Consider the following 20288-nt stretch of genomic DNA (forward strand, 5'->3'; position numbering starts at 1 on the left):
TATCCTTTGGATAGGGCATAAAATATCTAGGGGCAGAGTACACCTTTAATCATGATTCCCCAATAGAATGGGATTCTTCATTGCCCCCTATTTCCAATTTTGGTCCATTTTATGACATAGCTATTTAGGGGATCTCTGTTCTTTGGATAAATGGTAGATTTGTGGCTGCATGCATCCAGAACTAGGATTGCATATGGGGTTCTAAACGTCACTGGAGCTGTAGAAATGAGTGTTGAGCGGCATAGGCCATATTCGAATTCGCGAATATTCGCGAATATATGGACGAATATTCGTCATATATTCGCGAATATTCGCATATTCGTTATATTCTCGTTTTATTTTCGCATATGCGAAGATTCGCGCATGCGAAAATTAACATATGTGAATATTAGCATATACAAAATTAACAGGCGCGAAAATTCGTATATGCGAAAACTAGCATATGCTAATTTTCGCATATGCGAATTTTCGCACGACAGTCTCACACAGTAGCATTACAGCCTTCTTTACACCACACAAGCTGGAAGCAGAGAGGGGTGATCACTGTGATGTGTACTGTGAAGAAAAAAAAAAAATACGAATATTCGTAATTACGAATATATAGCGCTATATTCGCGAAATTCGTGAATTCGCGAATATGCGATATTCGCGAATAATATTCGAATTGCGAATATTCACGAGCAACACTAGTAGAAATCCATATAAGTAGTTCGGCGCTAGGCCCCTTTGTACTTTATGAGAGAGTCCACTCTTCACAGCCCCGGAGAACGTCTTCATGGTACATACGTCTTTGATATTATAGCAACTCAATGCTGTAAGAGGAAAACATTACATTTATGTAGTTCATTTCTAGAAACATATCACTCCATAAAGAGGCAATTCATCTGCCAATGATAGTATTTTGAGGCATTATCTGGCTGTTAGCTCTTCCAGGCATCAATCTTGTATGGTTCATGCAATAGAACAGTCCAGATATGGTCCTCGTTCTCGTGTAGGAAACATTACCCCTCTTACTCAGGCCCCAATCTTCTGGTGGTTATCTTTATTTCCCGGTATTCAGATAGGAGCTGCACTGCGGTGCTTTACACAGCTGGGCTATAAAGTTCTATAATACACTCAGAGTAATAACCGGCGGTGAGAATTCTGCAATAACAACAATGAAACCATAAGAGGACGTATTAGAATTTATCATTCCTTTTATCGTCTCACAAACAGCTCCTTGTACTGTACGGCATTGTGGAACACGTTGGTAGTTTAGAGGAGAGAGTCCCCACGTTCACTATTTATTTGCTTTCATCCTCCCTTTTATAACCTTGGTTTATTATACAGTCATTTATATGTCTTTTGTGCTTTTTTGTCAATGTATTAACAGCTGTAGAAGTTACACCCATGCCGATAGTTTAAGTGGGGGGCATAAGGGTCTCTGTACCATGTGATGAGACCAATTATTTAAACCTGAGATCTTCAACCCAGCTCCCAACCCAGAACCCAACTCAGCTCTCAACCGAGCCCCCAACACAGCCCTAAACCAAGCCCGCACCCCAGCCTCCAACACATCCCTCAACCCTGTTCCCAACCTAGCCCTCAATTCAGTTTCCAACACAGCCCCAACCAAGCCCTTAACCCAGCCCTCGAGGCCCACCATCAACAGCCCAGAATTACAATTGTTCTCTATTCTATTCCAATGTGGAAACTGAAAAAAAGCTCAGAATGTTGGTGGGCCTTGAAGACCGGCTTGAGGACCACTGCCATAAAGAAGCATCATAGTTGAGGGCTCTATTACATGTTTTGCATTGGTGCCCCAAACCTTGGTGCCCTAGGATAGGGGCATCATTTACACATATAGGGCAGAAGATTAATCAAAACCTGTGCAGAGAAAAAGTTGACCAGTTGCCCATAGCAACCAATCAGATCACTTCTTTCATTTTAAAACAAGGCCTCTGAAAAATTAAACAGGCAATCTGATTGGACTGCACCACTTTTCCTCTACACAGGTTTTGATAAATCTCCCCAATTCTGTCCTAGGATATTTTGTAGAAATAAATATAGGGGAGGGGGGTTTAACACTGTATGTAAAGTATTGTTGTACATTTTTTTTTGTGTGCTGTCATTGTGTAGGTGCACTATAATGTATAAAATGGTCGCAGGACATTTGATAAATTTTGTCCAGGTCCACATTTACAGAATCTTCACTCTATACACACACACACACACACCAACACACACACCAACACACACACACACACACACACCAACACACACACCAACACACACACACACACACACACCCACACACCAACACACGAACACACACACACCCACACACCAACACACACACACCCACACACCAACACACCAACACACACACACCCACACACCAACACACACACACCAACACACACACACACACACACACCAACACACACACACACACACACCCACACACCAACACACACACACACACACACACCCACACACCCACACACCAACACACACACACACACCCACACACCAACACACCCACACACCAACACACACACACCCACACACCAACACACACACACCCACACACCAACACACACACACACCAACACACACACACACACACACACCCACACACCAACACACACACCCACACACCAACACACACACACCCACACACCAACACACACACACCCACACACCAACACACACACACCCACACACCAACACACACACACACACACCAACTCACACACACACACACACACACACCAACACACACACACACACACACCAACACACACACACATACACACACACCAACACACACACACACACACACACCAACACACACACACACACACCAACACACACACACACACCAACACCAACACACACACACACACCAACACACACACACACACCAACACACACACACACCAACACACACCAACACACACACACACACACACACACCAACACACACACACACACACACACACACACCAACACACACACACACACACACCAACACACACACCAACACACACACACCAACACACACACCATAAAGCTAAGTCTGGGCTGGTGTATTTTTGAGAATTCTAGGTGGTTTTTTTTTTTTTTTTAAAGTCGCAGATGATAAATTCATTACCACTGAAAAAGACTAACCTTAACAGCTGGTCTGTGCACACTTAAAGTATAAACGTAAAATGTGCAAAAAATAGCCAAAAATGCTGGGCAGCGCCAACTGTACAACAAATATACACATAAAAATAGCTCTACAGACAATGATAAATTCCTCCCATAGGGGGGTATTTATCATTGTCTTTAGAACTTTTTTTTGTGTGCATATTTGTTTCCCAGTTGGTGCTGCCCAGCATCTCAGGCTCCTTTTTTGATATTTTTTGGTTAACACTTTTTTTTTTTTTTTACTCCAGCAATAAACATCTTATCTCCTATGAAAGGGTAGGGGATAAGATGTCTGATTGCGAGGGTCCTGCTGCTGGGGACCCCCGCGATCTTGGGGCCGGCAGTGGCACGTCCCGAACACGGAAGCTTGGATCTTCCGTGTTTGTGACGTCACGCCATGCCTCCTCCATTCATGTCTATATAGCCGTCACATCTCCTCCCATAGACATGAATGGAGGGGGCGTGGCGGCTGTAGTCATGTGGCACGGAGTGGAGTTCTGTGCACGGATAATGGGGGTGCCGCCCTGGTGTTCGCGGGGGTCCCCAGCGGTGGTACCTCTGTGATCAGACATCTCCTCCCCTATCCTTCAGATAGGGGATAAGATGTTTATTGCAGGAGTCCCCCTTTAGAGTGTGTACAGATCAGTCTTTTGCAGTGGTAATGAATTTATCATCTGTGACTTTTATTTTTATTTTTTTAAACTCCACTGGAAAACATTATTATTATTACTTTTTTTATCAAGTGGTGCCAAACAGATTTGTGAATTACTTTTAATTTCAAATCTTAATCCTTGCAGTATTTATCAGCTGCTTTATGCTCCACAGGAAGTTTATCCATGTCAGGAACTGTCCAGAGCAGACTAGGTTTGCTATGGGGATTTGCTCCTACTCTGGACAGTTCCTAAAATGGACAGAGGTGTCAGTCAGCAGAGAGCACTGTGGTCAGGAAGAAAGGAAATTAAAAAAGAAAAGAACTTCCTGTGGAGCATACAGCAGCTGATAAGTACTGGAAGGATTAAGATTTTTAAATAGAAGTAATTTACAAATCTGTTTAACTTTCTGGCACCAGTTGATAAAAAACAATGTTTTCCAGTAGAGTACCCATTTAAAGTCATAAATGTTTTTGCAAAAACCACTAAAAAGTCTCAAAACACACCAGCCCAGACTTAGCTTAGCTGTTTGGTATGTGTGCAGTGAAAATGTGATAAATGTGTACCTGCACCAAAGTTATCAAACGCCCTTGCGTCCATTTAAAAACATTCGGTGCCCCGTAGTCCTTGGTTTCAGTCCCACCAGAGTATTATCCGCATGCAGTTTCTATGTTCTCCCGTGTCGGCCCATCACCGTTTCCTGCAATGCCTACAATAATTGAAGTCATGTCTGTTTTAGTCAAAGGGTAATATGATAGCAGCCCCAGGAGCGGAGCGATTCTATCTGCATAGACTGTGGAGTGCGCTGTGTAAATGACAGGAAATACTATCCCAGATAAAATCCTCCCTACTGCACATTATTGGAACATTAAAAGTCACTTAGGCGTTTCACGGCCATGTTTTTATACAGGTCAAACAACAACAACCCCTATCTAAAAGTTGATACAGTAGATTGTTCTTTATGATGCCCGGACTGCTGCTAAACCTCATTTAGAAGAAGCTGCTGTTTCACGTAAGTCACTGACTGTACAGCGTTAAAGTGGTACTCCACCTCTAGACATCTTATACCCTATCAAAAAGATAGGGGAGAAGATGTCTGATCGCGGGGACCCCCGCAATATAGCATGCGGCACCCACCTGTTTCTGCTCCGGAAGCGCTGGAGGGTCTGGGTCCCGACCACCGGAACAGAAGTTTGTGACGTCACAACTCCACCCCCGTGTGACGTCACGCCCCGTCCCCTCAATGCAAGTCTATGGGAGGGGGCGTGACGGCGTGGCCCAACATTATTGAAAGGGAGTGGGCTGAGGGCATATAGGTACGCCCTCCGTCCCCAAGGAGTTAAAGGAGTTTTCCGGTGAAAAACTTTTTTTTTTTTTTTTTTTTAAATCAACTGGTGTCAGAAAGATATACAGATTTGTAAGTCATTTCTATTTAAAAATCTTAATCCTTCCAGTACTTATCAGCTGCTGTATGATCCACAGAAAGTTGTGTGGTTCTTTGCTGACACCTCTGTCCATGTCAGGAACTGTCCAAAGTAGGAGAGGTTTGCTCTGGGGATTTGCTCCTGCTCTGGACAGTTCCTGACATGGACAGAGGTGTCAGCATAGAGCACTGTGGTCAGACTGAAAATAAATTATAAAAGAAAATAACTTCCTCTGTAGTGTACAGCAGCTGATAAGTACTGGAAGGATTAAGATTTTTAAATAGAAGTAATTTACAAATCTGTTTAACTTTCTGGCACCAGTTAATTTAAAATAAATAAATAATAAAATTCCACCAGAGTACTCCTTTAATTCAGAAGTAGCATTAACTTGTGGTTTTGGATCTGCGAGGCTCCCTCCTGAATAGTTTATAACTTGCTGAAGTGAGAATACCCCTTTAACTATGTCTACAGTAGCTGAGGTGTAGATGACAGTGTCAGAATAGTGTGCTCTATTAGCCTGGCCATATTGTTCTGTCCCATGCATTGCCACATACAGTGTAGCCCAAGCAATGTCAGCCACAGTGCGCCCTCTATAGACTGCAAGCTGCAGTGTGTCCTAAGCAATACACACCAGTAATAGTTACATTGTATTCTCTCCTACAGTGCCAGCAACAGCGGGGCCCATGGATTGCATATTATAGTGTGCCCTCAGTATTGTACCAGTCACAGTGTGCGGAGTCAGTTCTAGTCACAGTGTACCCCTCTTACAGTGTCAGCCACAATACGCTCCCCGTTCCATCCACATACAACCCCCAATGTCAGTCAACATGCCCCTCCAATGCTAGTGACAATGTAGTCCAATGATCTAGGACAGTGGTCTTCAACCTGCGGACCTCCAGATGTTGCAAAACTACAACTCCCAAAATTAAATGAAAGTAAATGAAACTAATAATTTTTATTCTTATGTTTAGTTTCATTTATTTTCATATTCTTATTGATATTCTCACTATTATTATTTTTGATTAATCCTATTTTACTGTATACATGCCTTTTGAGGTACCGTATTTATCGGTGTATAACACGCACTTTTTAGGCTAAAATTTTTAGCCTAAAGTCTACCTGCATGTTATACGCCGATAAGCCGCTGCAGTTCAATGATTTAAAGCGGGCGCTTTAAATCAATGAACTGCAGCGGCTTTGCAGGTGCAGAGACCACCAGCGCTGCCGGCTTCTCTGCCCCTGCCTGTCCTGGGGTCTAGAGCCCTGCTGCCGGCCCTTCTCTCCCCCTGGCTATCGGCGCCGCTGCCCGTTCTCTCCCCCTGGCTATCGGTGCCGCTGCCCGTTCTCTCCCCCTGACTAGCGGCGCCGACAGACAGGAGGAGAGAAGGGGCAGCGGCACCCATTGCCGGCGCGGCTGCCCCGTTGCCTCCCCCATCCCCGGTTGTAAAAATACCTATTGCCGGGGTCGGGTCCGCGCTGCTTCAGGCCTCCGGTGTGCGTCCCCTGCGTCGTTGCTATGCGCTGCGAGACGCAATGACGTCACTCGTCATTGCGCCGCGCCGTGCAGTGCATAGCAACGACGCATAGGACGCACACCGGAGGCCTGAAGCAGCGCGGACCCAACCCCGGCAACAGGTAATTATACAACCGGGGATGGGGGAGGCAACAGGGCAGCGGCGCCGGCAATCGGTGCCGCTGCCCCTTCTCTCCCCCTGGCTATCGGCGCCGGCAATGGGGCGCCCGGACCGATAGTCAGGGGGAGAGAACGGGCAGCGGCACCGATTGCCAGGGGGAGAGAAGGGCCGGCAGCAGGGCTCTAGACCCCAGGAAAGGCAGGGGGAGAGAAGCGGGCAGCGACGGCCCCTCTCCCCTGCCTTTCCTGGGGGTGTATCGGGGTATACGCATGCACACACACGCACCCTCATTTTACCAAGGATATTTGGGTAAAAAAATTTTTTTACCCAAATATCCCTGGTAAAATGAGGGTGCGTGTTATAGGCCAGTGCGTGGTATACCCCGATAAATACGGTATATATTACATATTCTTTTCTTAATTTGCTGAATCTGAGGATATTTATATATAAATGACGGATCGACAACTTGGAGCCTGTCGCTTCCTTGTGCTTAACCAGCAAAACAAACAGAACTGTACAAAGTCGGGGAACAAGTCAGGAACAGAATGGGAATACAATAACCAACAAACAGTATATAAATACAAACAAGGCAGAATATAGCTTACTAACAGGTCAAGAAATGGAGAGCACTATTAACATTGGACTCAGAACGAGGAACACATTAGACACCCCACTTCAAGCATGGAGGGACATCAATACTAAAGCCAAATAGGCTCCTAGCTAGTGGGCACACTCCACAGTGTGATAACAATACTAGCTTAAGAGGAAACAAAAATCCTAAATGCAAGCAAACACTGGTACAGGCACAAGACTAACTGACTCCTAGATACAAGGTAGGTGAAATCATTATTTATTTGTATTTCTTAAAAAGATTAATAGGTAACGCGTTTCACGGACGGGATGCCCTCTTTATCATGATGTCTGATGAAGAGGGCAGCCCACCCTTGAAATGCGTTACATGTTAATCTTTTTAAAGAAGTACAAATAAATAATTCTTTCACCTACCTTGGATCCAGGACAGCTCTTCATTTCTTCCTCACCCATCGTACTATTCAGTGCATTTTCTTCTCTGCAATCAGTGCTCATTCATGTGAGCAGAGGGAGCCAGCAGCAGTCCACGAAGGAACCATCATCTACTGCACATCCAGCCAGGATCTGTGCCCCACAAAGCCCTTTGAGCGTTGTGCGTCCTGCTTGCACAATATTACTTTGTGAGAAGGTTTTTATCACATCGTCTTAACTAAGTACTCCTATATACTTTCACATTGGAGTGCTCTCTCATTTCTTTTTAGTTCACTCCTAGATAGACTGTTGGCACAAGGCTCAGAACAGGATTCTATCCTAGGAGATCCAGGATCAAACAAGGTCAAAACAGGACTGACAAACACACCGTTTGAACACGGACTAGGAAACACAAAGCAAAATGAACAATACAAGAATATAAAACCCAGAAAAAGGTACTGAAACAAAGAAGGCTATAATCTAGATATCAAACAGGACAGGTAACCATGGTCAAACTCAGGAAATGTACTCAGACAGACAAAAGCTAAGGTGCATCATAAACAAGATATGGTCAAAGTACAGGTCTAATTACCAGCCCAGAACAGCACCTGAAAAGGCCTTAAATATCCTCCCAGTACTGAAATCAGGAAGGTTAACTCATCCCATCCCAGGGAGAATTAACACAGAAACTGTTCAGACATAAACAATGTGTAAACAAGACCCAAATAAGAAAATGCAGATAAAAAGACATTACACAGTGATGTCACAGTACAGGGATAATACACACAGTAATGTCATAGTTCAGGGATAATACACAGTGAGGTCACAGTGCAAGGATAATATACAGTGATGTCACAGTACAGGGATAATACACACAGTGATGTCATAGTTCAGGGATAATACACAGTGAGGTCACAGTGCAAGGATAATATACAGTGATGTCACAGTACAGAGATAATACACACAGTGATGTCATAGTTCAGGGATAATACACAGTGAGGTCACAGTGCAAGGATAATATACAGTGATGTCACGGTACAGGGATAATACACAGTGATGTCACAGTACAGAGATAATACACACAGTGATGTCACAGTACAGGGATAATATACACAGTGATGTCATAGTACAGGGATAATACACAGTGATGTCACAGTACAGGGATAATACACACAGTGATGTCACAGTACAGGGATAATACACAGTGATGTCACAGTACAGGGATAATATACACAGTGAGGTCACAGTGCAAGGATAATATACAGTGATGTCACAGTACAGAGATAATACACAGTGATGTCACAGTACAGGGATAATATACACAGTGATGTCACAGTACAGAGATAATACACAGTGATGTCATAGTACAGGGATAATACACAGTGATGTAACAGTACAGGGATAATACACAGTGAGGTCACAGTGCAGGGATAATATACAGTGATGTCACAGTACATGGATAGCAACCAGTGATGTCACAGTACAGGGATAATAATCAGTGATGTCACAGTACAGGGATAATACACACAGTAATGCCACAGTACAGGGATAATACACACAGTGATGCCACAGTACAGGGATAATACACACAGTGATGTCACAGTACAGGGATAATACACACAGTGATGTCACAGTACAGGAATAATATACACAGCGATGTCACAGTACAGGGATAATACACAGTGATGTCACAGTACAGGGATAATGCACAGTGATGTCACAGTACAGGGATAATACACAGTGATGTCACAGTACAGGGATAATACACACAGTGATGTCACAGTACAGGGATAATACACAGTGATGTCACAATACAGGGATAATAAACACGGTGATGTCAATATAGACATAATATACACATGAATTTACTAGAATGTCCTTGAGGTGTTTCCGTTCTTCAAGACAGATCCTTGTGTTGGCGGTCACCATCCATGTCGTATGAGTCTTGCAGCATCCCTGAGGCATCAAGCTGCAGAAGTCGGACTTGGGCCCAAGTCCAGCCGGCTGCGAGCTCGGCAGCATCCCACACTCCTGGGGGTGGAGTCGAAGTTCCTCACGCTGTGGTTAATTCTGCTTTTTCAACCAGCGTTGGTGAGTTAAACTATGCTGGGGCTTGGGGGGGGGGGGGGGGTGGGTTTAAGCCCCAGTCTACTTCCGGACCTTAGGGTCTTGGCTGATCACTTGTCTTTGCCATCTCCTGCGGCTGTATCTACAGTTCCAACTGATGGGTTGGGTAGATGTAACAAAGTTTTTTTTTTCAGTCCACCAGGCCCTCAAGGTGTGGTCTATGGAGCAGGTCAGTTGAGACTGCGGGTGGCCAGTTTCCTTCCCCTTCCTGCACCGTTTGGTGGTGGCCACTTTTGACAACTGCCCCTCACCTTGCGAGGTGTTGGTGTTTTCTGTGGCTTTCATTTTTGCTTTTTTGGGGGGCTTTGTGGGTCAGGAAGATGTTGCCGCCTTCCAGGCTCAGGTAAGGGCTTGTGTTCGAGTGATGTTTTGCTGGGCGATGGTTTTTTTGTGTTTGTACATTTGTAAGTCAAAAACCTACCAAGCTGGTTGCGTCTCATGGGTCCTCATTTATGCTGTCCCTGGGGACACTTGCCCGGTCTGTTTGACTTTGGAATTTTTTGCCTCTGGGTCGAGGGAGCCAGAGTTCTGCTGGAGATTCTGGAGCTTGTATTCAATGGGATTCTGCTGCTCTGTGCACACAGCGGAATTTCTGCACCAGATCTTTCTGGCACGAAAATTATGTTTTCCGTTTCCGGAGAAAGAAAGAACATGTTCATTCTTTGTGCGTACTCCGCATGGAATGCATAACTGTCCACGAGACAGCGCTCTCCCATGTGGTCTTAGCGCGAGCATGTTATGCCGGCACCTGCAGTGTCCAGAATGCCTGCGCGGAGATTTAATAAGCGGACTTTCCGGAAGTGTTAACATAGCCTATGGAGGAAGATATATATCTTGTGGGAAGAAGTTGTATGTGAATCAAGAAGGATCTTTCTGGGCTTCAGGCCAGGCCTAGGACAAAGTGGCTGCCAAGCTACAGAACCTCAAAAACATGCACCCTACAGTTGGGAATTATAGCTTCAGTTGTGAATAGATACTTTTGGACAAAGCTGGTAGCAAACCAAGAGAGACAAAGGTAATAGTTACACAACACAGGCTGTGGAGTTCCCGGCACCCTATCACTCTTCCTTCTATGGGTTACCCCAGCTCAAGTCAAACCCTGTTTATAAATCTTTTTGAAAGACTGATTAGTGATTAAAAGAGTACCTGTTACCAAACTAAACTTTTAATATATTGTTATGTAATTATAAGACACTTTGCTATTTACTTGCTGTTAAAATTTTCAACCTTTATATGTTTTTAAGTTGATTGAAAAAAACGCCACTAGGTGGCTCTGTTCGGTTCCCTTCCTCAAGTCAAACAGTTAGTTTGGTCTCCTCCCGGCCTGGCAGGAGACCAAACTCAGGAAGTACGTGAGGGGGAATGGGGAGGCACAGCTCTCGCAGGCTTCAGTGACATCACACCTGCTGGAGAACACCCACTTTTTCCTGCCGGGAGCTCACACAATGTGAGCAAGGGGAAAGGTATGATACACAGCTTTTTAAAGCTGGGAAAAATTTTTTAAGGGTAGGAGGGGTGTTAGGAGTAGTAAGGGAATATAATCTGAGTTAGTTTAGAAAATATGGTTTGACGGGTACTTTTTAACTTGTGGATGAATTTGGCTGCCTACAGTAGAAACTGTGCCTATTTCATATAACCTAAGTGCCTGGCATCCTTTCTGCACCACACCATTATGGGCACCCTGAACAACAATGGGCCAAGCATTATACAGGATTTGCCCACGGGAATTTAAAACCAGCAGTGCCACTTAATGATTGGCTGAACGTCAATTTACATATTCGGCCCAGCTTCTGTCTCAGCTGTGCTCCTCATGTGACACCGTCACGCCTAGGCCATAAGGCAGCATTTCCTAACCGCTGTGCCTCCAGCTGTTGCAAAACTACAACTCCTAGTATGCCCGGACAGCCGAAGGCATGATAGGAGTTGTAGTTTTGCAACAGCTGGATAGGCCCTGTTTGGAAAACACTGCCTTATGGCCTAGGCGTGACGGTGTGCAATTATGCCCTTGTCTGTCACGTTTTTTTTGGGGGTGCCAAGCAGTCCTGTAATTCCCATTACTGCTATATCCTTTATGCATTGCTACAAGCATAGCATAGCCATATATTACAATTTAACTAGGGCATGCACTTGATTCGCACAGCTACATGGAAGGGGAGGGGGGCTTAGAATAATTTTCTCTGGTGGCCCCAAGGTATATCATTCCGATACTGACTCAGCTCTGCTACGTCTTGTAGAAGTTTTGCATATTTGATGTCAGGACTGAATAATTGAATGCCATACAATAAAGCTGGAGGTAGGAAGAATAATAATCCATTCCGATGAATGGAAGTGCTGCGCGCTATGGAGGCCCCCTTTAAATAGGCCATTATTTGCGCGCTACGAAAAAACATCTGACAGCGTTTATGAAAAGATATAAACCAGACAGCGACGGGCGGGGAGGAAAAGCGATTCATGTGAATGGCGCTTTAAGCCGCAACTCTTCTGTCATATGAAAACCCTCTTTATTGCTCATTAATATTACTGCATTGTGTTGAGTCAGCGGAGGAGGGAGGGGAGCGAAGACCCTGTGCAGCAAGTTCCCGGGGAAGGAAAGCCGTGTCAGCTGGACAGGAGCTGATCTCTGGGGCTTTATCTATTCCTGTTGGTTATAAATAACCTGGAAGGTGAGATGCGAGCGCCCGCTCCGGCTGCCGAAATCCACTCGTTGACTTATTGACTCGTGTACTGTACTGACCTTAAGCTCCCGGGATAGCGGACGAGGACGAGGGTTAATGTGGAAAGAATTGGCGCTTACTGTGAAGGTGGACACGATACATTAAGGTTGGTCACACTGCCGGAGGAAGTCGCGAGATAGCAAAACACACAATAAGTAAAAAACAAACATACAGTCGGCTACAAGAATAGGTCATGTACACACGTGGATAAGAAAACCTTAGTCCAAGAAAAGCCTCAGTACTCTACATGGCTCTAAAGCTAACAAGAGAGTGCAGCCCTGCGGTGTCCAAACCGTCAACCTCCAGATGTTGCAGAACTACAACTCCCAGAATGCTTGGATATCAATAATCATAATTCTCTAAAGAAACACTCCATTCCCCCCCCCCCCCCATATTCTGCACACTCGCCATCCTAAGTCCTACGCCATGTGTTTTATTCCAGCACAGCTGTATCCATGTTTTGCTATATTACTCTAACTCGGTCATGTGATCACCAGTCTGACTATCTGAATTTTAATGGTCAAAACAGGATGTCAGACTTGTAAACTACAAGATGTTATAATCACTTATCAGATCCCTCCTACTACCTCCCAGATTCCTCCCCCTCCCAACTCCATCTGCTATCTCTATGAGATCAATATATATAGTAGTTTTACTCCTCCCCTCCCAGCTCTATCTGTATACTGCTGCTATCTCTGTAGGATCAGGATATATATAGTAGTTTTACTCCTCCCCTCCCAGCTCTATCTGTATACTGCTGCTATCTCTGTAGGATCAGGATATATATAGTAGTTATACTCCTCCCCTCCCAGCTCTATCTGTATACTGCTATCTCAATGGGATCAGGATATATTGTAGTTATACACTACAAATCTATCTGTATACTGCTGCTGCTATCTCTATGGGATCCGGATATAAAGTAGTTTTACACATCTTTTCCAGCTCTATCTGTATATTGCTGCTGCTATCCCTATGGGTTCAAGATAGTAGTTATACACCTCCCCTCCAGCTCTATCTGTATACTGCTGCTGCTATCTCTATTGGAACAGAATATATATGTGGTGGCCCAGTACAGGAGTTGTCCTCCTGTATACTTATTCGTCCTGTGTGGCGGGTTCTCTGTCAGTGTCCCTGGATCCACATCCCTCTTATGGACTGTGAAGTGTTAAATATGTACCGTATTTATCGGCGTATAACACGCACTTTTTAGGCTAAAATTTTTAGCCTAAAGTCTATGTGCGTGTTATACGCCGATACACCCCCAGGAAAGGCAGGGGGAGAGAGGCCGTCGCTGCCCGCTTCTCTCCCCCTGCCTTTCCTGGTGTCTAGAGCCCTGCTGCCGGCCCTTCTCTCCCCCTGGTTATCGGCGCCGCTGCCCGTTCTGTCCCCCTGACTATCGGTCCCGGCGCCCCATTGCCGGCGCCGATAGCCAGGGGGAGAGAAGGGGCAGCGGCACCCATTGCCGGCGCCGCTGCCCCGTTGCCTCCCCCCATCCCCGGTGGCATAATTACCTGATGCCGGGGTCGGGTCCACGCTGCTGCAGGCCTCCAGTGTGCGTCCCCTGCATTGTTGCTATGCTCTGCGCGGCGCGACGCATTACAAATTTTCGCATATGCAAAAATAAAACACGCATATTACGAATATGGCCACTGTGCTACGGTTATGACTTTGGTAGAGACAGTAGACACTTGACTTGTAGACATAGATGAGACTTACAGATTAGATGTGGCTGCAGACTTTTAGGTGTTGGCCTAGATATGCCGGACTGTACTTGTACAGGACTGGTGCTTGCTTCACGGTCCAGGAACTAAAAGTAGGAACTAGAGATGAGCGAATTTACAGTAAATTCGATTCGTCACGAACTTCTCGGCTAGGCAGTTGATGACTTATCCTGCATAAATTAGTTCAGCTTTCAGGTGCTCCGGTGGGCTGGAAAAGGTGGATACAGTCCTAGGAAGGAGTCTCCTAGGACTGTATCCACCTTTTCCAGCCCACGGGAGCACCTGAAAGCTGAACTAATTTATGCGGGATAATTCATCAACTGCCGAGCCGAGAAGTTCGTGACGAATCAAATTTACTGTAAATTCGCTCATCTCTAGTAGGAACCAAGAGAGACCAGGAACTAAAAAGAGCTAGTGTGGAGACTACAGCCCCTTATATATCAGGGGCTGGACTAAAGCCAATTGGTAGCTGGTTGCCTGTGGTTACCTGTGCCTGACCATATCACATGACCTTAGGAAGGTCCTATACAGTTTAAACATCCTAATAACCTTTACACATAGCTTATATCCACTATACAATACCTAAAATAAACATAAATAATTAATGTACAATAGGAATCATAATAATGACCTAGGGGGACCCTGCAGGAGAGCCCTGTGGACTTGAGGCACTCTACCCGAGGGGACTTTAGGACTGTACAGAACCATGTCCTGTACCGGGACACCACAATAACATCTGCCTTAAGGGAAATAACATCTGCCCTTTATCACACCCCTCACCTCATATATACTGTATATAGTAGTTATACATTTCTCCTCAAGCTCTATCTGTATACTGCTTCTGCTATCTCTATGGGATCAGGATATATAGTAGCTATATACCTCCCCTCCAGCTTTATCTGTATACTGCTGCTACTATCCCTATAGGTACAGGATCAGGATATATAGTAGTTATAAACCTCTCCCCCAGTTCTATCTGTATACTACTGCTGCTATCTATATGTGATCAGGATATATAGTAGTTATACACATCTTCTCCAGCTCAATCTGTATACTGCTATCTCAATGGGATCAGGATATATAGTAGTTATATACCTCCCCTCCAGCTTTATCTGTATACTGCTGCTACTATCCCTATAGGTATAGGATCAGGATATATAGTAGTTATATACCTCCCCTCCAGCTGTATCTGTATACTGCTGCTACTATCCCTATAGGTATAGGATCAGGATATATAGTAGTTATATACCTCCCCTCCAGCTGTATCTGTATACTGCTGCTACTATCCCTATAGGTATAGGATCAGGATATATAGTAGTTATAAACCTCTCCTCCAGTTCTATCCATATACTGCTGCTGCTATCTATATGTGATCAGGATATATAGTAGTTATACACATCTTCTCCAGCTCAATCTGTATACTGCTATCTCAATGGGATCAGGATATATAGTAGTTATATACCTCCCCTCCAGCTTTATCTGTATACTGCTGCTACTATCCCTATAGGTATAGGATCAGGATATATAGTAGTTATAAACCTCTCCTCCAGTTCTATCCATATACTGCTGCTGCTATCTATATGTGATCAGGATATATAGTAGTTATACACATCTTCTCCAGCTCAATCTGTATACTGCTATCTCAATGGGATTAGGATATATAGTAGTTATATACCTCCCCTCCAGCTTTATCTGTATACTGCTGCTACTATCCCTATAGGTATAGGATCAAGATATATAGTAGTTATAAACCTCTCCTCCAGTTCTATCTGTATACTGCTGCTGCTATCTATATGGGATCAGGATATATAGTAGTTATACACATCTTCTCCAGCTCTATCTGTATACTGCTGCTGTTATCTCTATGGGATCAGAATATATAGTAGTTATACCCTTCCCTGCCATCTCTCTGTAAACTGTTGCTATTTATATCTCCACAGGATCAGGATATATAGTAATTTTACAACTCCCCCCTAGATATATCTGTATACTGCTGCTGCTATCTCTATGAGATCAGGATATATGGTAGTTATAAACCTACCTTGAGGCTGTGTTCACACATTGTAAGTTTTGCTGCTCTTTTTTCACTTTTTTCTTTTATCCCCAAATCATGGCAGAAAATACAAATATTATTCTGCAATTGTGCAAAATGTAGTGAACATGTGCAATTTTACCACAATTTTGAAATATTGTGCAAAACCAGATAAAATGCTGTAAAATCTTCATAAAACATCCCAGAGGATTCATGGGAAATTAAAGGGGTACTCTGCCGGAAAACATCTTATCCCCTATCCAAAGGGGGCATGATGGCTAGTATGTAGCTGTCACGCCTCCTCCCATAGACATGAATGGAGGGGGTGTGGCAGCTGTTGTAGTCGTCAGTCAGCTGGCACGGACTGGAGTTCGTTCCGTGAACCGGATGACTGGGGTGCTGCATCGAAGCTGACCCCCCTCGATTAGACATCTTATGCCCTATCCTTTGGATAGGGTATAAGATGTTTTATGGCAGAGTACCCCTTTAACCCCTTAAGGACCAGGCCATTTTACACCTCAGGACCAGAGCGTTTTTTGAACATCTGACCACTGTCACTTTAAACATTAATAACTCTGGAATGCTTTTAGTTATCATTCTGATTTCGAGATAGTTTTTTCGTGACATATTCTACTTTAACATAGTGGTAAAATTTTATGGTAACTTGCATCCTTTCTTGGTGAAAAATCCCAAAATTTGATGAAAAATTTGAAAAATTTGCATTTTTCTAACTTTGAAGCTCTCTGCTTGTAAGGAAAATGGATATTCCAAATAAAAAAAAATTTGATTCACATATACAATATGTCTACTTTATGTTTGCATCATACAATTGACGTGTGTTTACTTTTGGAAGACATCAGAGGGCTTCAAAGTTCAGCAGCAATTTTCCAATTTTTCACAAAATTTTCAAACTCACTATTTTTCAGGGACCAGTTCAGGTTTGAAGTGGATTTGAAGGGTCTTCATATTAGAAATACCCCACAAATGACCCCATTATAAAAACTGCACCCCCAAAGTATTCAAAATGACATTCAGTCAGCGTTTTAACCCTTTAGGTGTTTCACAGGAATAGCAGCAAAGTGAAGGAGAAAATTCACAATCTTCATTTTTTACAATCGCATGTTCTTGTAGACCCAATTTTTTAATTTTTACAAGGGGTAAAAGGAGAAAATGTATACTTGTATTTATAGCCCAATTTCTCTCGAGTAAGGACATACCTCATATGTCTATGTAAAGTGTTCGGCGGGCGCAGTAGAGGGCTCAGAAGCGAAGGAGCGACAAGGGGATTTTGGAGAGGAATTAAGTGAGCCTTAATACCCCACAGGTGTTTCACAACTTTTGCATATGTAAAATTTTTTTTATTTTTTTCACTAAAATGTGTTTCCCCCCAAATTTCACATTTTTGCAAGGGTTAATAGCAGAAAAGACCCCCCAAAATTTGTAACCCCATCTCTTCTGAGTATGGTGGTACCCCATAAGTTGACCTGAAGTGCACTACGGGTGAACTACAATGCTCAGAAGAGAAGGAGTCATATTTGGCTTTTTGAGAGCAAATTTTGCTCGGGGGGCATGTCGCATTTAGGAAGCCCCTATGGTGCCGGAACAGCCAAGAAAAAACACATGGCATACCATTTTGGAAACTATATCCCTTGAGGAACGTAACAAGGAATAAAGCAAGCCTTAATACCCCACAGGGGTTTCACGACTTTTGCATATGTAAAAAAAAATATATACATTTTTTCACTAAAATGTGTGTTTCCCTCCAAATTTCACATTTTTGCAAGGGTTAATAGCAGAAAAGATCCCCCAAAATTTGTAACCCCATCTTTTCTGAGTATGGAAATACCCCATGTGTGGACGTCAAGTGCTCTGCTGGCGCACTACAATGCTCAGAAGAGAAGGAGCGCCATTGAGCTTTTGGGAAAAAATTTTTTTGTAATGGAAGTCAGGGGCCATGTGCGTTTACAAAGCCCCCCGTGGTGCCAGAACAGTGGAACCCCCCCACATGTGACCCTATTTTGGAAACTACACCCCTCACAGAATTTAATAAGGGGTGCAGTGAGTATTTACACCCCACTGGCGTTTGACAGATCTTTGGAACAGTGGGCTGTGCAAATGAAAAATAAAATTTTTCATTTTCACGGACCACTGTTCCAAGAATCTGTCAGACACCAGTGGGGCGTAAATGCTCACTGTACCCCTTATTACATTCCGTGAGGGGTGTAGTTTCCAAAATGGGGTCACATGTGGGTATTTTTTGGGGGGGTGTCAGAACCGCTGTAAAATCAGCCACCCCTGTGCAAATCAACAATTTAGACCGCAAATGTACATGGTGCGCTCTCACTCCTGAGCCTTGTTGTGCGCCCACAGAGCATTTTACGCCCACATATGGGGTATTTCTGTACTCAGGAGAAATTGCGTTACAAATTTTGGGGGTCTTTTTTTCCTTTTAACGCTTGTGAAAATAAAAAGTAAAGGGCAACACCGGCATATTAGTGTACATTTTTTTTTTTTTTACACTAACAAGCTGGTGTAGCCCCAACTTTTCCTTTTCATAAGGGGTAAAAGGAGAAAAAGCCCCCCAAAATTTGTAGTGCAATTTCTCCAGAGTATGGAGATACCCCATATGTGACCCTAAACTGTTTCCTTGAAATACGACAGGGCTCCGACGTGAGAGAGCGCCATGCGCATTTGAGGACTAAATTAGGGATTGCACAGGGGTGGACATAGGGGTATTCTACGCCAGTGATTCCCAAACAGGGTGCCTCCAGCTGTTGCTAAATTCCCAGCATGTCGGGACAGTCAGTGGCTTTCCGGAAATGCTGGGAGTTGTTGTTTTGCAACAGCTGGAGGCTCCGTTTTGGAAACACTGCCATACAATACGTTTTTCATTTTTATTGGGGGGAACAGTGTAAGGGGTGTATATGTAGTGTTTTACTCTTTATTATGTGTTAGTGTAGTGTAGTGTTTTTAGGGTACATTCGCACTGGCGGGTTACGGTGAGTTTCTCGCTAGAAGTTTGAGCTGCGGCGAAAAATTTGCCGCAGCCCAAACTTGAAGCCGGAAACTTACTGTAAGCCTGCCCGTGTGAATGTACCCTGTACGTTCAAATGGGGGGGCAAACCTCCAGCTGTTTCAAAACTACAACTCCCAGCATGTACTGACAGACCGTGCATGCTGGGAGTTGTACTTTTGCAACAGCTGGAGGCACACTGGTTGGAAAACCTTCAGTTAGGTTCTGTTACTTAACTCAGTATTTTCTAACCAGTGTGCCTCCAGCTGTTGCAAAATTACAACTCCCAGCATGTACTGATCGCCGAAGGGCATGCTGGGAGATGTAGTTATGCAATAGCTGGAGGTACGCAACTACAACTCCCAGCATGCCGAGACAGCTGATTGCTGTTTGGACATGCTGGGATTTGCAGTTTTGCATCTGGAGGGCTACAGTTTTAGAGAACACTGCAAAGTGATCTCCAAACTGTGGTCCTCCAGCTGTTGCAAAACTACAATTCCCAGCATGCCCTGACAGCAAACAGTTGTTTGAGCATGCTAGGAGTTGTAGTTTTGCAAGATCTGGAGGGCTACAGTTTAGGGACCACTATATAGTGGTCTCAAACTGTAGCCCTCCAGCTGTTGCAAAACTACATATTCCAGCATGCCCAAACAGCTGTCTGTATAATGGTCTCAAACTGTACCCTCCAGATGTTGCTAGGCAACTCACCGGCTTCCGTCGGATCCAGCCGCACGTCATCGCCGCCCGCCGATCTCCGTCGCCTGCAGCCTCCGATGCCCGCCCGGATCGGTAAGTGG

General features: G+C 44.3%; 1 long non-coding RNA gene across 1 annotated transcript; it reads right to left on the bottom strand.

Annotated features, from left to right (window-relative positions):
* Window positions 1-777: 777 nt before the first annotated feature.
* On the bottom strand, window positions 778-14595 carry LOC130290976 (uncharacterized). Its single transcript, XR_008847755.1, has 3 exons — window positions 14442-14595; window positions 14237-14304; window positions 778-1143 (listed from the first exon to the last, which is right to left on the bottom strand). It is a non-coding gene; the product is annotated as an uncharacterized LOC130290976 (long non-coding RNA).
* Window positions 14596-20288: the final 5693 nt, after the last annotated feature.

The sequence above is a fragment of the Hyla sarda genome, chromosome 9 (assembly GCF_029499605.1).
Source record: "Hyla sarda isolate aHylSar1 chromosome 9, aHylSar1.hap1, whole genome shotgun sequence".
NCBI classification, from domain to species: Eukaryota; Metazoa; Chordata; class Amphibia; order Anura; family Hylidae; genus Hyla; species Hyla sarda.